The sequence below is a fragment of the Syngnathoides biaculeatus genome, chromosome 8 (genome assembly GCF_019802595.1).
Source record: "Syngnathoides biaculeatus isolate LvHL_M chromosome 8, ASM1980259v1, whole genome shotgun sequence".
Lineage (NCBI taxonomy): Eukaryota > Metazoa > Chordata > Actinopteri > Syngnathiformes > Syngnathidae > Syngnathoides > Syngnathoides biaculeatus.
The window spans coordinates 19,325,777-19,342,493 of record NC_084647.1 but is presented as its reverse complement, the minus strand read 5'-3'; the positions used below and the strand labels follow the sequence as shown (position 1 = coordinate 19,342,493).

The following is a 16,717-nucleotide window of genomic DNA, read 5'->3' as shown; positions in this document are numbered from 1 at the left end:
TCAAAGTAGTTTGAATTAAATTATGATAGTATCACGTTAAACGTGTTAATCTTAGTTGTGTATGGGATTATTGACCAAAATATTGATTTACGTACGTTCTCAGATTTTTACACCAAGTATCAAAATACAGAAACATTTGTAAAGATTAACCACAGATCAGTCTGCAATGAACATAGGGTCCATTTTTCCAAACATCAAAGACGAATTACAATTATGACCCACTATGATACCCATGATGGGGGAAACCCGAAAGCCACAACAACAAGCTTTACGTCACTGCAGTTCTAGTGTCAAGCTGTGAGGGCACTCTTCAGTTTCCAAGCCGTCATCCTTTTTGGCAGGGTGAAAACCGACGCTGCGAAAATGCTGCGAACCAAATGAGGCTGGACAAAGTCTCACTCTGTGTCTGGATTTTAGGCATCACACAGAATCAATCTTGTAAATGAGATCAGGAGGACGCTGACAGCTTTGAGCACCGGGGGGTGTTACCTCACCTCTGACGTAGTCCCCCTCTTTGAGTAAACAACAATGTGATGCTTCAGCCTCACGTTAACGAGTCATCACATTGGCATCAGTATTTTTATTGTCTTGCATGATGGGTATTAAAGTACATCCACGGTTAAATTTTCCATATCTCTGCACTGGGGAACAAGAGCCAGGACTGCTGACCAATTTCCAGGACAGACACAACCATTATTGTGATTGGATAACCATCAAAGACAACAAAGTCTTCTCTGGAACTTTTGCATGTGTTACGGCAAAAAATTAAAGCAATTCAGGAGTCTGAAACCAAAATACAGTTGAATTCGTTTACATACAGTGCAATAACGCACTTCATTTTTTTGTCTCACTGTCTAAAGTCACATCAGACTAGCTGGGTGAGCTTGGTCGGTTGCTTTGCTCGGACATGCCTTTTCAGATCTTCCTCACAAATTTTCAATGGGATTCAGATCAGGGCTTTGTGATGGACTTTATCCTCAGCTGTACCCTCGCTCCTGCCCAATGGCAGCTGAGATTGGATCCAGCACTCCCGCTACCTTTGTGAGGATCAGCGGCTGAAAAAATAGATGGATGGATTACTGGAATTTAGTTGAGAACCTTCTCTTGCTGTGAATTATCCTGCTACTCTTCCAGCAGACCACCGACCAAATAATACACGGGGAACACTGTGTGTTGTTTATTTTTAACGGTTAGCATTTGAGCGTTGTAAACTTGTTTTCCTGTGAAAAATGGTATCCTCTTTGCTTTACTTTGGACACTACAGTAATCCAACAAATCTATTTTGCCAAGAGGCTTCATGGCTGATAAGAATTTTGCAACGGCGAGCAGCAAATGGACCCGAGGGTGCGCTTCTGAGCTGGTTTGACGCTGAAATGCAATTTTCAGTGGTCTCGACCTGTCAGATAGCCACAAAGTTCTACAATTCATACAGTCGGCATAATAACAAACATAACAAGAGTTGACCTTTGAGACCACTTGCAGTTTTATCATACACAATATACAAAATAAATGTGTTTTTCCTCTATGTGCTGACAGCAAATCCCATCTATCCGTACAATATGCACTTGTAGCCGATGTGCACTTCACTCATTAAAAGTAGTGTATGGAAATGTGAATCTTCTTCCGTCACTCTCATTTCGCAAGGTTTGGAATCACACAATTAGAAAAAGGTCAGCTGTGGAAGGTTCCGGGCCTCATTCAAATCTGTCCTCACCGTGCGCTTCCGTTCTCCTTTCAATCTCCCGTCAGTGTTTACCTTCATGGGAGGGAGCAAATGTCATTGGAATAATTATTCAGTACCGGTGCGGAATGGCAGGGGAGATCTTTTTTTTTTTTTTTTTAAACTCTGGATCATCCAGGAAGGACGTTTCAAAGAATGTTTGTTCTCAGTAGGTTTCTATGAAAAAACGTTATGGCTGGAAAAGGTCTGAGGAAGACACTACTAAGTTTTACATGACAATCATGTCGGAACTTTTTCTTTTGCGCCAATCAGTCCATATATGCAAGAATTATGCCCGCTGGATCCAATCTGTAGTGCTTGTAATTAAAATGAACAAAACAATCAAGTATACGCAGTAAAGCAAGAAGCAGAATGTGGGTTGACCGGCATCTAGTCGTCCAATAACATACTGGGCGAGGCCCCAGCTCAGCCACGACCTAAACAAGGTCAACCGCTGTAGAAAATGGATGGATGATTCATTATTGCAAAATTACATCAAAATTTAGCAAAACACGCTATGCATTAACGTTCATGTAATCCCATGAACTGTCACTATGAACATTCAGGAATTCATCTGTCGAAATCCACCTGGGCACCTCTATATTGTACTCCCTAGTTATGGTCTATGTTTTTGTGTTTTTCGGTGGTCTCAGGTCTCAAGTACACAAGGGAAGACTTACTAACCATTAGAGAGTCTTCACTGGACTTTTTTTTTTCAACAACTCTCGCAAATTCACAAAATTTTGCTATTGGACCCTTAAGATCCTGGCCGACAGCTCTTCCGGCTCCTTCCCTCGGAGAGTTGCTTCCAGACAATGAATAGCAAAACTAGCAGACATTCGAACAGCTTCTTCCCTCTTGCGGTCAAATTCTTGAACCGCTAGCATACAACTCAACTGCAACATGCTGCTTATTTTCTACCCGGAGTTTATGGTCACATTCTGCTGGGCCAATTAGTCTTATATATTTTAGATTATTCGTCCTCTCACTGTGGTCGTCTGACCTCTCTGCACCGCCTGCACATCTGTTGCTCACCGATGCTAGCCTCTCACACCAGAGTAGCATCTGCACCACTTCCACAATCGACTGAGGAGTGTCTGAAACATTTGCACACGGTCCCAGACTATTGCACAACCCGTCACTTTAAATTGCATACACCACGCATAAGACTACGCATCCTTTGCAAAACTGTGAGTAAAAAAAGGAAAAAAAATCTGTCAATTGACCATCTGCTGTCCTACTCAACATGTATGTTGTAATGGGGAGGCTCCAACTGCTGGAGACAAAGTCCTTATGGGTTGTTTACATACTTGGACAATAGAGCTGGTTCTGATTTTGAGCTTGAGATTTTCAACTACTCACCTACAATGAAGAAAATAAGTATTTGAACACCCTGCTATATTGCAAGTTTTCCCACTGAGAATTCATGGAGGGTTCTGAAATTTCCACCGTATGTGCATGTCCACTGTGAGAAAGACAATCTAAAAAGAAAAATCCAGAAATCACAATGTATGACTTTTTTTAAACTAGTTATTTTTGTTATACAGCTGCATATAAGTATTTGAACACCTGAGAAAAGCAATGTTAATATTTAGTACAGTAGCCTTTCTTTGCAATTACAGAGGTCAAACGTTTCCTGTAGTTGACCTCTGTAATTGCAAAGAAATGCTACTGTACTAAATATTAACATTGCTTTTCTCAGGTGTTCAAATACTTATTTGGAGGTGTATCACACAAATAAGGTGTTAAAAAAATCATACATTGTGATTTCTGGATTTTTCTTTAGATTCTTTCTCTCACAATGAACATGCACCTACAATGGAAATTTCAGAACCCTGGGAGAACTTGCAATATAGCAGGGTGTTCAAATACTTATTTTCTTCACTGTATTTGCAATTTTTGTGCGTTTTCCGAAACACACTTACGTGAAAATAGTAATAGTGGCAAGGAAGTATTATGAAGTGAAACATCTCAACCGAGAGACATTCTTTGTAGGTTAGGGGGAGCTAAGTTTAGTATGGGTTGTTAACGGAAGTTACCGAACGCCTTTGCTGTATGTGTAAGTACGCACACACATTCTGATGAATTCCTTCAAAAGAAAATCATTTTTGAGGGTAATGTTAATGATTTTATTTTGGGATCGCTTGTGCTAGTTTTGGGGTTAAAAGAAAAAGAAGCAATTTTTCTGAGGGGGGGTCAGTTACGTAGCATTACTGTAATTCCACCAAATATACGATTATTATTCCTTGATTCCTTTTCCAGGTGGCGTCTTTCTGAGATGATTGACAGAGCGTCCACCTCGACCGTCTGGGGCACAATAACAGAAAATAAACCTCACGATTCTAATGTTATTAGGCTTGGTAATATGCACATACATAAAAAAAAGCAAACCCTACATGACGTCACCGTCTGAAAGATAAGTGAAAATATTGACTTACAAGACATTCGAGTGGAAATATTCTGAATATTTTACTGGAAAGACTTGAAATATTCATGACAGGGAATTTTTAAAGGCCTAGGAAAACGTTTTTTTATTTATTTTTTTGCCAAGATTTATAAGCATCCCAAGAGGACGTGATGGAATTTTTTCAAGAGTCACTCTAAGCTCTTTGTCTCTCTCTCTCGCCACACGATGAATGTCAAACATTCAAAGAGCCGAGATATGTGTGCATGTTTAAAATAAAAAAAAAAAAAGACTTTCATCATCATAATTCATAAAGCAGGTGGGATTTAGATAAGGGAAGGAAGGACAGTCAGCACTTGCGTGTACGATGACGTGCAATTAAGAAAATCACACGCACTGAATTAGCTGAGAGGAGTCTGCATTTCACGAACATTCCTGATTCTCTGATGTCTAGTGTGCATACTTCACTTTTAACCATGATTAAAGAAAATAAAAAATACACCCCCGGAGGTAACTAATAAATAACATTATCCTCAACATGAAACAGTTTGTGACACCTTTTGGTCTGCATTTGTTTTATTTCCATTGAAGTCAAAAGGCTGACCTTAGTTGAATTCCTCAAATAATGATTTGTTTTACTTATCACACATGACCCCAATTCTCCTCTTCTTCTTCTTCTTCTTCTTTCGGCTTGTCCCTTTCGGGGTCACCACAGCGTGTCATCTCCCCAATTCTCCTCCATATACAATAATTACCAATGCAGCCCTATGGGGGCACAAACCAGTGCAATCCGTAGGCCGGTCCCAAGCCTGGATAAATGCAGAGGGTTGTGTCAGGAAGGCCATCCGGCGTAAAAACTGTGCCAAACAAATATGAGCGTTCATCTAAAGAATCCCATACCGGATCGGTCGTGGCCCGGGTTAACAACGCCCGCCCCCGGCACTGCTAACCTGCAGGGCGTCGGTGGAAATTTAGCTACTCTGGGTCAAAGACAAAGAAGAGGAGGAAACCGGATCCAGCGTCAGAAGAAAAAGAGGAATACACAGAGCCTACAACTGAGTGTAGGGATTTTGAATGTTGGGACTATGACAGGAAAAGCTCAGGAGTTGTTTGACATGATGATTAGGAGAAAGGTTGATATTCTGTGCATCCAAGAGAGCAGGTGGAAAGGTAGTAAGGCTAGATGTTTGGGAGCAGGGTTTAAATTATTCTACCACGGAGTAGATGGGAAGAGAAATGGAGTAGGGGTTATTTTAAAGGAAGAGCTGGCTAAGAATGTCTTGGAGGTGAAAAAAGTATCAGATAAGAGTGATGAGACAAAAATTTGAAATTGAGGGTGTTATGTATAATGTGGTTAGCGGCTATGCCCCACAGGTAGGATGTGACCTAGAGTTGAAAGAGAAATTCTGGAAGGAACTAGATGAAGTAGTTCTGAGCATCCCAGACAGCGAGAGAGTTGTGATTGGTGCAGATTGCAATGGACATATTGGTAAAGGAAACAGGGGCGATGAAGAAGTGATGGGTAAGTACGGCATCCAGGAAAGGAACTTTGAGGGACAGATGGTGGTGGACTTTGCAAAAAGGATGGAGATGGCTGTAGTGAACACTTATTTCCAGAAGAGGGAGGAACATATAGTGACCTACAAGAGCGGAGGTAGAACCACGCAGGTGGATTATATTTTGTGCAGACGATGTAATATGAAGGAGGTTACTGACTGTAAAGTAGTGGTAGGGGAGAGTGGAGCTCGACAGCATAGGATGGTAGTATGTAGGATGACTCTGGGGGTGGGTAGGAAGATTAAAAAGACAAAGGAAGAGCAGAGAACCATGTGGTGGAAGCTGAGAAAGGAAGAATGTTGTGAGGCCTTCCGGAAAGAGGTGAGACAGGCTCTCGATGGACAACCGAAGCTCCCGGAAGACTGGACGACGACAGCCAAGGTAATCAGAGAGACAGGCAGGAGAGTACTTGGTGTGTCATCTGGAAGGAAAGGGGAGAAGGAGACTTGGTGGTGGAACCCCAAAATACAGGGAGTCATACAAGGAAAGAGATTAGCGAAGAAGAATTGGGATAGGGATACTGAGAGGACTGAGGAGAGGCGAAAGGAGTACATCGAGATGCGACGTAGGGCAAAGGTAGAGGTGGCAAAGGCTAAACAAGAGGCATATGAAGACATGTACACCAGGTTGGACACGAAAGAAGGAGAAAAGGATCTCTACAGGTTGGCCAGACAGAGGGATAGAGATGGGAATGATGTGCAGAAGGTTAGGGTGATTAAGGATAGAGATGGAAATATGTTGACTGGTGCCAGTAGTGTGCTAAATAGATGGAAAGAATACTTTGAAAAGTTGATGAATGAAGAAAATGAGAGAGAAGGAAGAGATGAAGAGGCAAGAGTGAAGGACCAGGAAGTGGAAATGATTACTAAGGGCAAAGTCAGAAAGGCACTACAAAGGATGAAAAATGGAAAGGCAGTTGGTCCTGATGACATACCGGTAGAGGTATGGAAGCAATTTGGAGAGATGGCTGTGGAGTTTTTGACCAACTTATTCAATAGAATACTAGCGGGCAAAAAGATGCCTGAAGAATGGAGGAAAAGTGTTCTAGTTCCCATTTTTAAGAACAAAGGGGATGTTCAGAGCTGTGGGAACTATAGAGGAATAAAGTTGATGAGCCACACAATGAAGTTATGGGAAAGAGTAGCGGAGGCTAGACTCAGGACAGAAGTAAGTATCTGCGAGCAACAGTATGGTTTAATGCCTAGAAAGAGTACCACAGATGCATTATTTGCCTTGAGGATGCTAGTGGAAAAGTACAGAGAAGGTCAGAAGGAGCTACATTGTGTCTTTGTGCATCTAGAGAAAGCCTATGACAGAGTACCAAGAGAGGAACTGTGGTACTGCATGCGTAAGTCTGGTGTGGCAGAGAAGTATGTTAAAATAGTACAGGACATGTATGATGGCAGCAGAACAATGGTGAGGTGTGCCTTAGGTGTGACAGAGGAATTTAAGGTGGAGGTGGGACTGCATCAGGGATCAGGTCTGAGCCCCTTCCTGTTTGCAGTGGTAATGGATAGGCTGACAGATGAGGTTAGGTTGGAATCCCCTTGGACCATGATGTTCGCAGATGATATTGTGATATGCCGTGAAAGCAGGGAGCATGCAGAGGAACAATTAGAAAGATGGAGACATACACTAGAAAGGAGAGGAATGAAGATTAGCCGAAGTAAAACAGAATATATGTGCGTGAATGAGAAAAGTGGAGGGGGAAGAGTGAGGCTACAGGGAGAAGAGATAGCGATGGTGGACGACTTCAAATACTTGGGGTCAACAATACAGAGCAATGGAGAGTGTGGTCAGGAAGTGAAGAAACGGGTCCAAGCAGGTTGGAATAGCTGGCGAAAGGTGTCTGGTGTGTTATGTGACAGAAGAGTTTCTGCTAGGATGAAGGGCAAAGTTTACAAAACAGTGGTGAGGCCGGCCATGCTGTACGGATTAGAGACTGTGGCACTGAAGAAACAACAGGAATCTGAACTGGAGGTGGCAGAAATGAAGATGTTGAGGTTCTCGCTCGGAGTGAGCAGGTTGGATAGGATTAGAAATGAGCTCATTAGAGGGACAGCCAAAGTTGGATGTTTTGGAGACAAGATTCGAGAGAGCAGACTTCGATGGTTTGGACATGTCCAGAGGCGAGAGAGTGAGTATATTGGTGGTAGGGTGCTGAGGATGGCGCTGCCAGGCAAAAGGGCGAGAGGAAGACCAAAGAGAAGGTTTATGGATGTGGTGAGGGAAGACATGAGGGCAGTTGTTGTTAGAGAGGAAGATGCAGTAGATAGGCTAACATGGCAAAAGATGACGCGTTGTGGCGACCCCAAAGGGGACAAGCCGAAAGGAAAAGAAGATACAATAATTACCATATTTTATCAAAACAGCATGCATTCATTGCAGCCGCATAGAGGCGTAGATAGTAGTCAAATGCTCCCTCAAATATATCCATGTTTTTGGATTATGTTTTGGTGGATGGAAAGAAAAATGCCACAAGGCTTTCTTTGTTAGCTATGATTTGTGTTTGATGATTGAACAAATGATGTCACAATACTTTGTTGGCCAAGACGCGTCTTTCAAGGAAAGCATAAAGGCGCTAATCGTGCTTAGCAAAACTGTAGCTATCCAAGTAGAAGAAGTAAAAAGTTTTAGGACTACTGAATTCGCTCAAGTGAAGAAGCTCACCTCTTCCCGAAATACTGTACAACAGTTTTATGTTAATAGCATATATTCTGTGTTGTGTATATACTCTATGGCTTGTATAATAGAGGAAAAACTGCTGGTACTGTGCTTTAAAGGACGTTGGGTTTTGTTTTGTTTTTTCAAAAGCATTCAGTAAGAATACCGGAAATTTAGGAAAGAAAAGGGTAGAAAGAAATAGCGACAAGGGTACAAAGTGAATTAAATGTGCAGCATGTGTTCAATGTGATTGACTACAAAAGTATGGAAGTAAATATGTGCCACCAGGATTTTAATTAAAAATGCCACTGAAAATTTGATGTTGTAAAATTCACATTGTTATTTAAAAGTGATGACATTTTCAACAGCTGGATTTCAGTTTAGCTTTTCAATGTTAACAAATTTGCCATATAAAAAAATTGAACCTTTAAAATTCAAACGCAATATTTTCAGTTGCCTGAGATTCAACTGGCTACAATTCACTGTCTGAAATTCACCGTCTAACAACCAGCCAATCCAGTTACGCTTTCTTAGTATGTAATGTCACATGACTAAGAAAGCGTAACTGGATTGGCTGGTTGTTTGGTTCTGACCTGAAGTAACCCTGCCTTATTAACATTGAATTTAGACGGTGAATTTCAGACAGCGAATTGGAGCCAGTTGAATCTCAGGAGATTGAAAATACTGCGTTTGAATTTTAAAGATTGATTTTTTTTATATAGCCAATTTGTTAACATTGAAAAGTTAAATTGAAATAGAGTTATTGAAACGTGATCACTTTGAAATAGTGTGAATTTTACAACATAAAATTTTCAGTAGCATTTTTAAATCAAATCCTGGTGGCACATACTTACTTCCATACAAGAGAGAGAAAAAGAAAAGACAGCGTGCATATATGTGAATGCAGATAGTGCATGTTGACGCACAAGATACAATTTTTTTTTTTTAACGATGCCTATGTACAGTAGAGAAACAAAGAGTAGAAGAGCCAGGGAGTGATGACATTGTCCACCACGAGAGAGTGGCTTTTCTCTTTCTGCCGATATTTACAAGGTTATTTTGTACCTCATCGTATTGATGATCTCCCCTGCTTAGCCAACACAAATATTTGAAGTGTTCAAACTTGGCGATAATTCAATAAGATCACTCTTCAAGTTCAGGGACCTTCCAGCCAGTGGATGAAGTGCAGTTATTAATATTACTGATGTTTCTTTCGGGATTTGGAATGCTACCACAAGGGTTTCAGCTGTTTGTTGGCTTTCAGGTGCAGCGTCTTTATTGTCGAGAAAGGGGAAAAAAAACTAATAATAATAATTGTTGCATTCGTATCTAGCAACACTAGGGGTGTTTGAAATTTCTAGCCCAAACATTTTGTCTCGTCCGGCTCTGGATTCAGACAATACAAGTCAAAATGGAAGGTTGAAATATAACGCAGAGCTTAATTATAATATTATTGAATGGATGGATAGACTGGCAACTGTGTATGATTGGGTGGATGCGATATTAGCATTCCTGCTGTTCGTTTGGGCGATACCAGTTTGTGTGTGTGTATGTGTACGTTTGTTAGCCGTACCACACAAAGTGCTGGTCCATATAAAGAGGAACCATGCAGGGTTTATATCGCTGCTCCTCACACACAATGAAGTATGAAGAAAGTTTTTGAAAAATGTAGTTTTGTAGAAAAATGTAAGCACAGTCAGACTGGACTGTAGAAAGAAGCAAACTACCTGAAAAAACAGGTCTGTTTTGTTGAGGTGTGCAACGTTAGCTTTACAAAACACAATATTCACATGTAATACACTTCAGTTAGAAGTGAGCATCTTTGAGGTTTTTGCCATTATTCTGGTTACATTGTGGGTGAGGGTTGGAAACACTGATACACGCATTACTCTCTCCAACAAGATTGAGCCAAATATCGGGACTGAAGCCAAGAGCTCACTGGCGGTCCGTATTCTGTGAGCGCTTCATCAACAATACTTTTACCCGCTTCAGTCGGTTTTTATAACCAAATGACATTTTTATATTGATATGTGTTCTCGAGCATACAAGTTGTTCACACCAATATGGATGGTGGAGAACATGTTCAGTTAAAAATCCTTTAATGGGGCAAACAAATATTTAATAACTTTATGGTGAAGAGTTCAAAATAATAGCTGGCATGGTGTCATGTGATTTTAATGCCGTTCATTTCAATAGGAAAACATGATTTGAGGTACTGTTTACAATGTGATTTAAAAGGATTATGGTGTTCTCCATGATGGGGTACCTATGTATTGGAATATCGTTATTGAAGAGTAAGACTGGCAGCTATCTGATCCCCACGTTGCAGTACCCCTTAGCAAATACTTTTCCTGAAGAGCACTCGTCCAGGGTGGTTGTAGTGCTCTTGGCAGATTTTGATGGCAGCTGGCGGACAGACGCAGTGAACTACATCAAATCAGAATTCTCCTCCGCGCTACTGCAAGGTCACCTGTTGGTGTTTCATGATCTTGAGAACTACTCGCCGCTAACAGGTTAAGTGCAAACTTGTTCATTAATTCACTGACAAAAGGGGGATACCAGTAGCTTGTATCTGCTTATGGTAATGCGCTGCACGTACGATTAAAAACTACATCATGTCGTTGATTTGTAAGGGCTAGTTGGATAGGATTAGAAATGAGCTTGTTCGAGGCACAGCCAAAGTTGGATGTTTTGGAGAAAAGGATAGAGAGAGCAGACTTCGATGGTTTGGACATATTCAGAGGCGAGAGAGTGAGTATATTGGTAGAAGGGTGCTGAGAATGGAGCTGCCAGGCAAACGAGCGAGAGGAAGACCAAAGAAAAGGTTGATGGATGTTGTGAGGGAGAACATGAGGACAGTGGGTGTTAAGAGACGAGGATGTATGAGATAGGCTTAGATGTAAAAAGATGACATGCTGTGGCGACCCCTAACGGGACAAGCCGAATGGAAAAAGAAGAAGTAATGTCTAGTTGTCAAACCGATATTTCTCCAGGCAGTGCAAAGCAAGCACAGGCATAAACTTGGATGGTTTAGTCGACTACTCAACTCCGCAATGACGAATATATCCTGAAGTTGATTAATTGTCAACAATAAATTACCTGAAGTCAGGTGGTTGGTTAGCACAGCAAACTCGCAGTGGTGCCGAAAGCCTTTGGTAATATTTTACATTTTAAAAAACTATATATATCAGTTAGCATGGTCATCTATTCTCAAATGTAACCGAACCTGCTAATGCTAGCTGACGGCCAGACATAAATCATGATGTCAGTGAATTCACCAAATGCCCTCCTGTAACAGTGAAAAATGGCCAATGATATACTGTAGGGTCTGCTTAAGAGTATGAAACAACAAAAATTGTTTTCTATCGACTTTTTCATCCTGAAAATTAATGGTCAATGTCCCCAATGAAAGCATCCATCTTGGGTTTGTCTCAGCTGGTCAGCCTTCGCCAACCTAATTTAGCTAACCCAAACCCTTCTTCCACTGCCCAACCCGCAACATCAACCGTGCAGGCACAAATCTTTTTTCCAGGTATTCTCGTGAAGTCTTTTCTGCCTGGTATTGCGAAGGCCGGCTTTCTCATTAATATGCGACTGACGCCGAATCTTTTGTGACGTGAGATTGTTTTGAATTTTAAAATTAGTGACTTGGCTCAATAAATTGTTGGGAAACACTGACATGCTCTTCCCTTGTAGCGCTTGTTGAAATGTACTGGTAGAATCTATGGTTGATTAAAAAAAAAAATATATGTACATATATATTCACAGTCACAGGTGTTTAAATGGTGTCTCTGACTACCCTACAGATCAAAAGAGGAACAACTATCTTTCAGAAATATTAGCGCGTCACTCCAAGCAAAACCTGGATTATGCTTTTCTTGTGCACTACATATTGGGCCTGGGCACTTACTACCTTCACCAGGGAGACAAGACCTCTGCTTCTAAAAACTTTCCCACTATCATTAAAAAGTGTGTTGAGGCGCTAGAAGCCCAGACGTCCACTTGGGCGACGCTGCGGTTCTCTCAGCTTAGCTCCATTGGGAAATTCCACAAGTCTACTGACCTTCCTCTGCTAGCACGCATTCTCTTCCTCTTCCATCAAAGAATTCCCAGCGACACCTTGATGTCTAAATTTCAACTGTTGCTCGCTCAGCAGAAGCCCATCACTGCGTAATCAAGCACACGGGGACTTAGGAGTCATTTCAAGACATTCTAAAGAATGTAAAAGACATCAACTCGAAGGAGAGGATTGACTGAATGTTGTCATACCAAAATTCTAACTTGATACGCTACCCAAATCTCAAGAACCATACTCTAATGATACCATGGCAAAACCACGTGTAAAAGCAGGAGAATCATGGATGACATAACGGGAAAATTGAATTCTTTGTATACAGTACTTGTTAAAGCATCTGTCTGTCTGTCCATCCAGCCATCCCTTCACCTCCGCTCATCCGAGGTCAGGTTGCGGGCGCAGCAGCTTGAGCAGGAAGGCCCAGACTTCCATCACCCCAGGCACATCCTCCAGCTGATTCTGATACATGGCCTGAATAGAGAATACAGTAAAGCCTCGGTTCTCGAACATCCCCGTTTCGAACAATCTGTTTTCGAACGAAAATTTTGAGATTTTTTTTTTTTTTGCTTCTGTTTTCGAACGAAAATCGCTATTCGAATGCCCCCGACAAAACCCGGAAATAACATATTGCGCTCGGCCAGACCAGCTGACCCACGACGCGCTTTGTTATGAATTCCCACATCGGCAAAAAAACCTGGAAATAACATAATGCGCGTGGCGCAGGCAGTTGACCCGACCACGACGCGTTTTGTTATTGTCAATTCGAAGGCCCCCCCCCGAAAAAAAAAAACCTGTAAATGACATAACACGCATGGTACAACCAGCGCACTTTTATTATTCTATATAGGACTACCGTATTAACCCCCAATCATGGCTCTAAAGAAGGGAAGTTGCTTGTTTGAAGTTATTCTAAAAAAAAAAAAGTTTACAACGCTGGGGGCCGAGTTGCGACAGATACGGCAATGCACTCCCAACTTAGCGTACTCAACTACTAAAGCATCCATTTTAAGCAATATTTATTTCTTAAATTATTTTATTACATAAAGTATTTAAACTATACATGTATTTCCACTATGCAGTTTATTATCAGGAAAAGCTCAAAAATGTTTTAAAAAGCCCAATTTTTTTAGGTTTGGAACGCACTATTTCTTTTTCCATTCATTGTAATGGGAAACAACGATTCGTTTTTTGAACAAATCACTTCTCGAACCATTTTCTGGAACGGATTGTGGTCGAGAACCGAGGCATCACTGTACCTTTGAAGATACTCAGTATACAGTACACAAGTATAGACAATAAATGAACAAGTCATTTAAATCGGTTATCATTTTTTTTTATTTGTTGATTGGCCCCAAAGCCCTGATCGTGTTGAGTACTGTACATGTTTATCTTTTGTCTTTGATATACAGTTAACCTGGAGCTCTTACTTATGGGAAATAAAACTCTAAAGGAAAAAAAAATTAAGTTACAATATATAAACAGTCTACTTCTATACAAACCTCTCTGTTCAGGTTCCGCCCTTAGTCTTTATCGTTAGTAACTGGGGGCTTCTCTGCAATAGAGGACTTCCAAAGTTCATAACTACATAGTTCTTCCTTTGCACATTTTAACAGCATTATTTTGCTAGAAGCGCACCTTGGGTCCCATAGACACATGTGATGTCTGACCTTGATTATTCATCTGCCGTTTTGGTTATCCCCCACGCGGGTGCTGGACGTGCTGGAGGCTAACCCACCTGTTTTCGGGCGAGAGGCAGGGTACACTCTGAACTGGTTGGCAGCCAATCGGAGGGCACATATAACCATTCACAATCGCACCTATGGGCAATTTAGTCTTTTCGAGTCAGATGAAACCAAAACAGCAGTTCATATTTATCAGCTTTTCCATCTTCTTCCCTACTGTTTGCCACAGTTATGAAAGGGGAAAATATCTGAACAGCAGCAACATCCAACTGCAAAAAAAAAAAAAACAAAAAAACAGCGTGATGCGATTCTATGGTTTCCCGTCTCCCGGTGTCCATTTGAAGTTGGCGTAATTATGCACAGATTTGTCACCAGCACAAAATCACATGGCCAAAAATAATCTTGCCGAGCGCAAGCTGTGATGTGGCGGAGCGCGACAATGGTGGCGAACCCTTTTGTGAGTCAACACACGAACACAAACACTTTCTATTTGCATACAACAGCTCAGCATGCACACTTGGGATGTTTACGCTGGACTGTGATAAAATAGATTTTTTTTTTTTTAAATCGTATGCAGAATCTGTTTACATGTACAATATAATTGTGAGTTTAGCTTCTGACGATCTTCATTGCCGTTGACTGGGCACAATCAAAATAATCTCGAAAGCATACGTAATTTGCCTGTGACCAATGAGAGTGAACCTGTTCACTCATTTATTGTAATAGTGTAGTAATTAGACACATTCCTACTTCTTTATATAATTTTTGTTTGATTGATTTTTGTATTTAATAGTGGATTTACAAAACATGAAATATCACAAATCTGACAGCCCTCCATGAATAAAATCATTGTTTTTCTGTAAGAGCAATTCAAAGCCTTAAGACCTTTACAACAAGAACAAAGGTGCAAAATGTCAAGGATAAAATCTACACAAACAAATCATTTTTTTCAAATTTTGACTTTTTCTCGTGTAGAAAATTATCACAACACAACCCCCCCCAAAAAAAAAACAAAAATTCTCACTTTTGAATTCCTATTACATTTAAAGGTACACATGGTAGTTGTTTAATTGTAAATTGGACAACCCAAGGTTTGAAAAAACATGGCAGGTCTATGAATTTAGAATACATTCATTCAGATCTCTGCTATGTCAAAACTAACAAAACAGTTCAGAGCATACAGAGAGATATTATCATCCATCCATCCATCCATCCATCCATCCATATTTGCCGCTTTTCCTCACAAGGGTTGTGGGGAGTGCTGGAGCCTATCCCAGCTGTCAACAGGCAGGAGGCGGGGTACACCCTGAACTGGTTGCCAGCCAATCGCAGGGCACATCGAGACAGACAGTCAATTTTGACAGGGGCGATTTAGAGTGTCCAATTAATGTTCCATGTTTTTGGGATCTGGAAGGAAACTGGAGAGCCCGGAGAAAACCCACACAGGCACGGGGAGAACGCGCAAATTCCACACAGGCAGGTCCGGGATTGAACCCGGGTCCTTCGAACTGTGAGGCCAATGCTTTACCAACTGCTCCACCGTGCCGCTGAGAGATGTTAATCATCTCATTAAAAAAATATTCTCCATACCACGTCGATGACCAAAAAGGTTTGTTGTCAGGACTGCAGAGTGAAGTGATCCATCCACAAACAAAACATTGTAGCGAGCTCATTCTGGACAGTCACTGTTTTTTTTTCCATTTACTTTTGATCTGCACCGATTAAGCGGAATATTTTTCCACCTTTCACGAGTTAATTCTGTAGATAGTCAACTTGTGAAACGATGATTAGACATTTGAGATCTGGACATGCAGGTTTATTGACTTAGCTCTATTTTTGGATACATGGCTGTTTTGTTATAGAGAAATCATTAGCGGCTCGGCGCACACTGTGTGTCTTTGTTAAATTTCTCTGTTAGGAAGCATTGTTTTCAATCAAACGTGACTATTTTGAGGCAGCAAACACAAATTGGAACAGAAACTTGTAATTACCACATGCGTGATCAAACACACAAAGGTTTTGCCGTCTGTTTTCGAAGTCACTAGCCGGGTCCGCGTTATTTGATTTTGATAAAAGATCCATTTAGGGTTTTATTCAGACACTTTCAGAGTAGTTTGCAGTGCCGTGCTTTTATTTGATCATAGTAATTGCAGGAGGCGCCCGGTTCAACGCTTCGCACGCTTTCCCTGACGACCATTTGTGAAGTTCAGCATGCATCCACTGTCCCGATGCGCCGCCGCATGAACATTTCAGCTCTGATATTGTCATCAACAGCGCTCATCTGGTGACGGCTTGCTTCCATAAATCAAGGAGATGGCAGTCATAAGCAAACATCTGAGCAGTTTCTAACCTAATCAACAGAGCAAATTTATCTCCGTCCGATCTGAGTCCATTATCGGCGTGACGCTAACAACAGCTGCTCGCGTGTAATGGGATTCTTAATTACACACATTAATTATACTTGGATGAATGCGAGAAAAAAATAGACGATATATCAGCCATTATCGTCAAAATCAATTGGACCATGCAAGACCAAATGAAGTACATGCAGACGATTGGGAAGTGTGCCAAGCTTTGAAGGTACATTAACGTAGCGTTGACACTTGTTCACACGA

At 41.2% G+C, this 16,717-nt stretch overlaps 1 long non-coding RNA gene across 10 annotated transcripts in view; it reads right to left on the bottom strand.

The window, feature by feature from the left end:
• LOC133504497 (uncharacterized) overlaps positions 1-16,717 on the bottom strand; it is an 82,180-nt gene that overhangs the window by 49,501 nt on the left and 15,962 nt on the right. For 6 of the 10 annotated variants that reach the window (XR_009795984.1, XR_009795980.1, XR_009795983.1 and 3 more), the window contains exons 3-4: positions 12,746-12,891; positions 12,409-12,511 (exon numbers count right to left, since the gene is read on the bottom strand). This is a non-coding gene — a long non-coding RNA (uncharacterized LOC133504497). The other 4 variants (XR_009795981.1, XR_009795982.1, XR_009795987.1 and 1 more) reach the window with 4 other exon arrangements.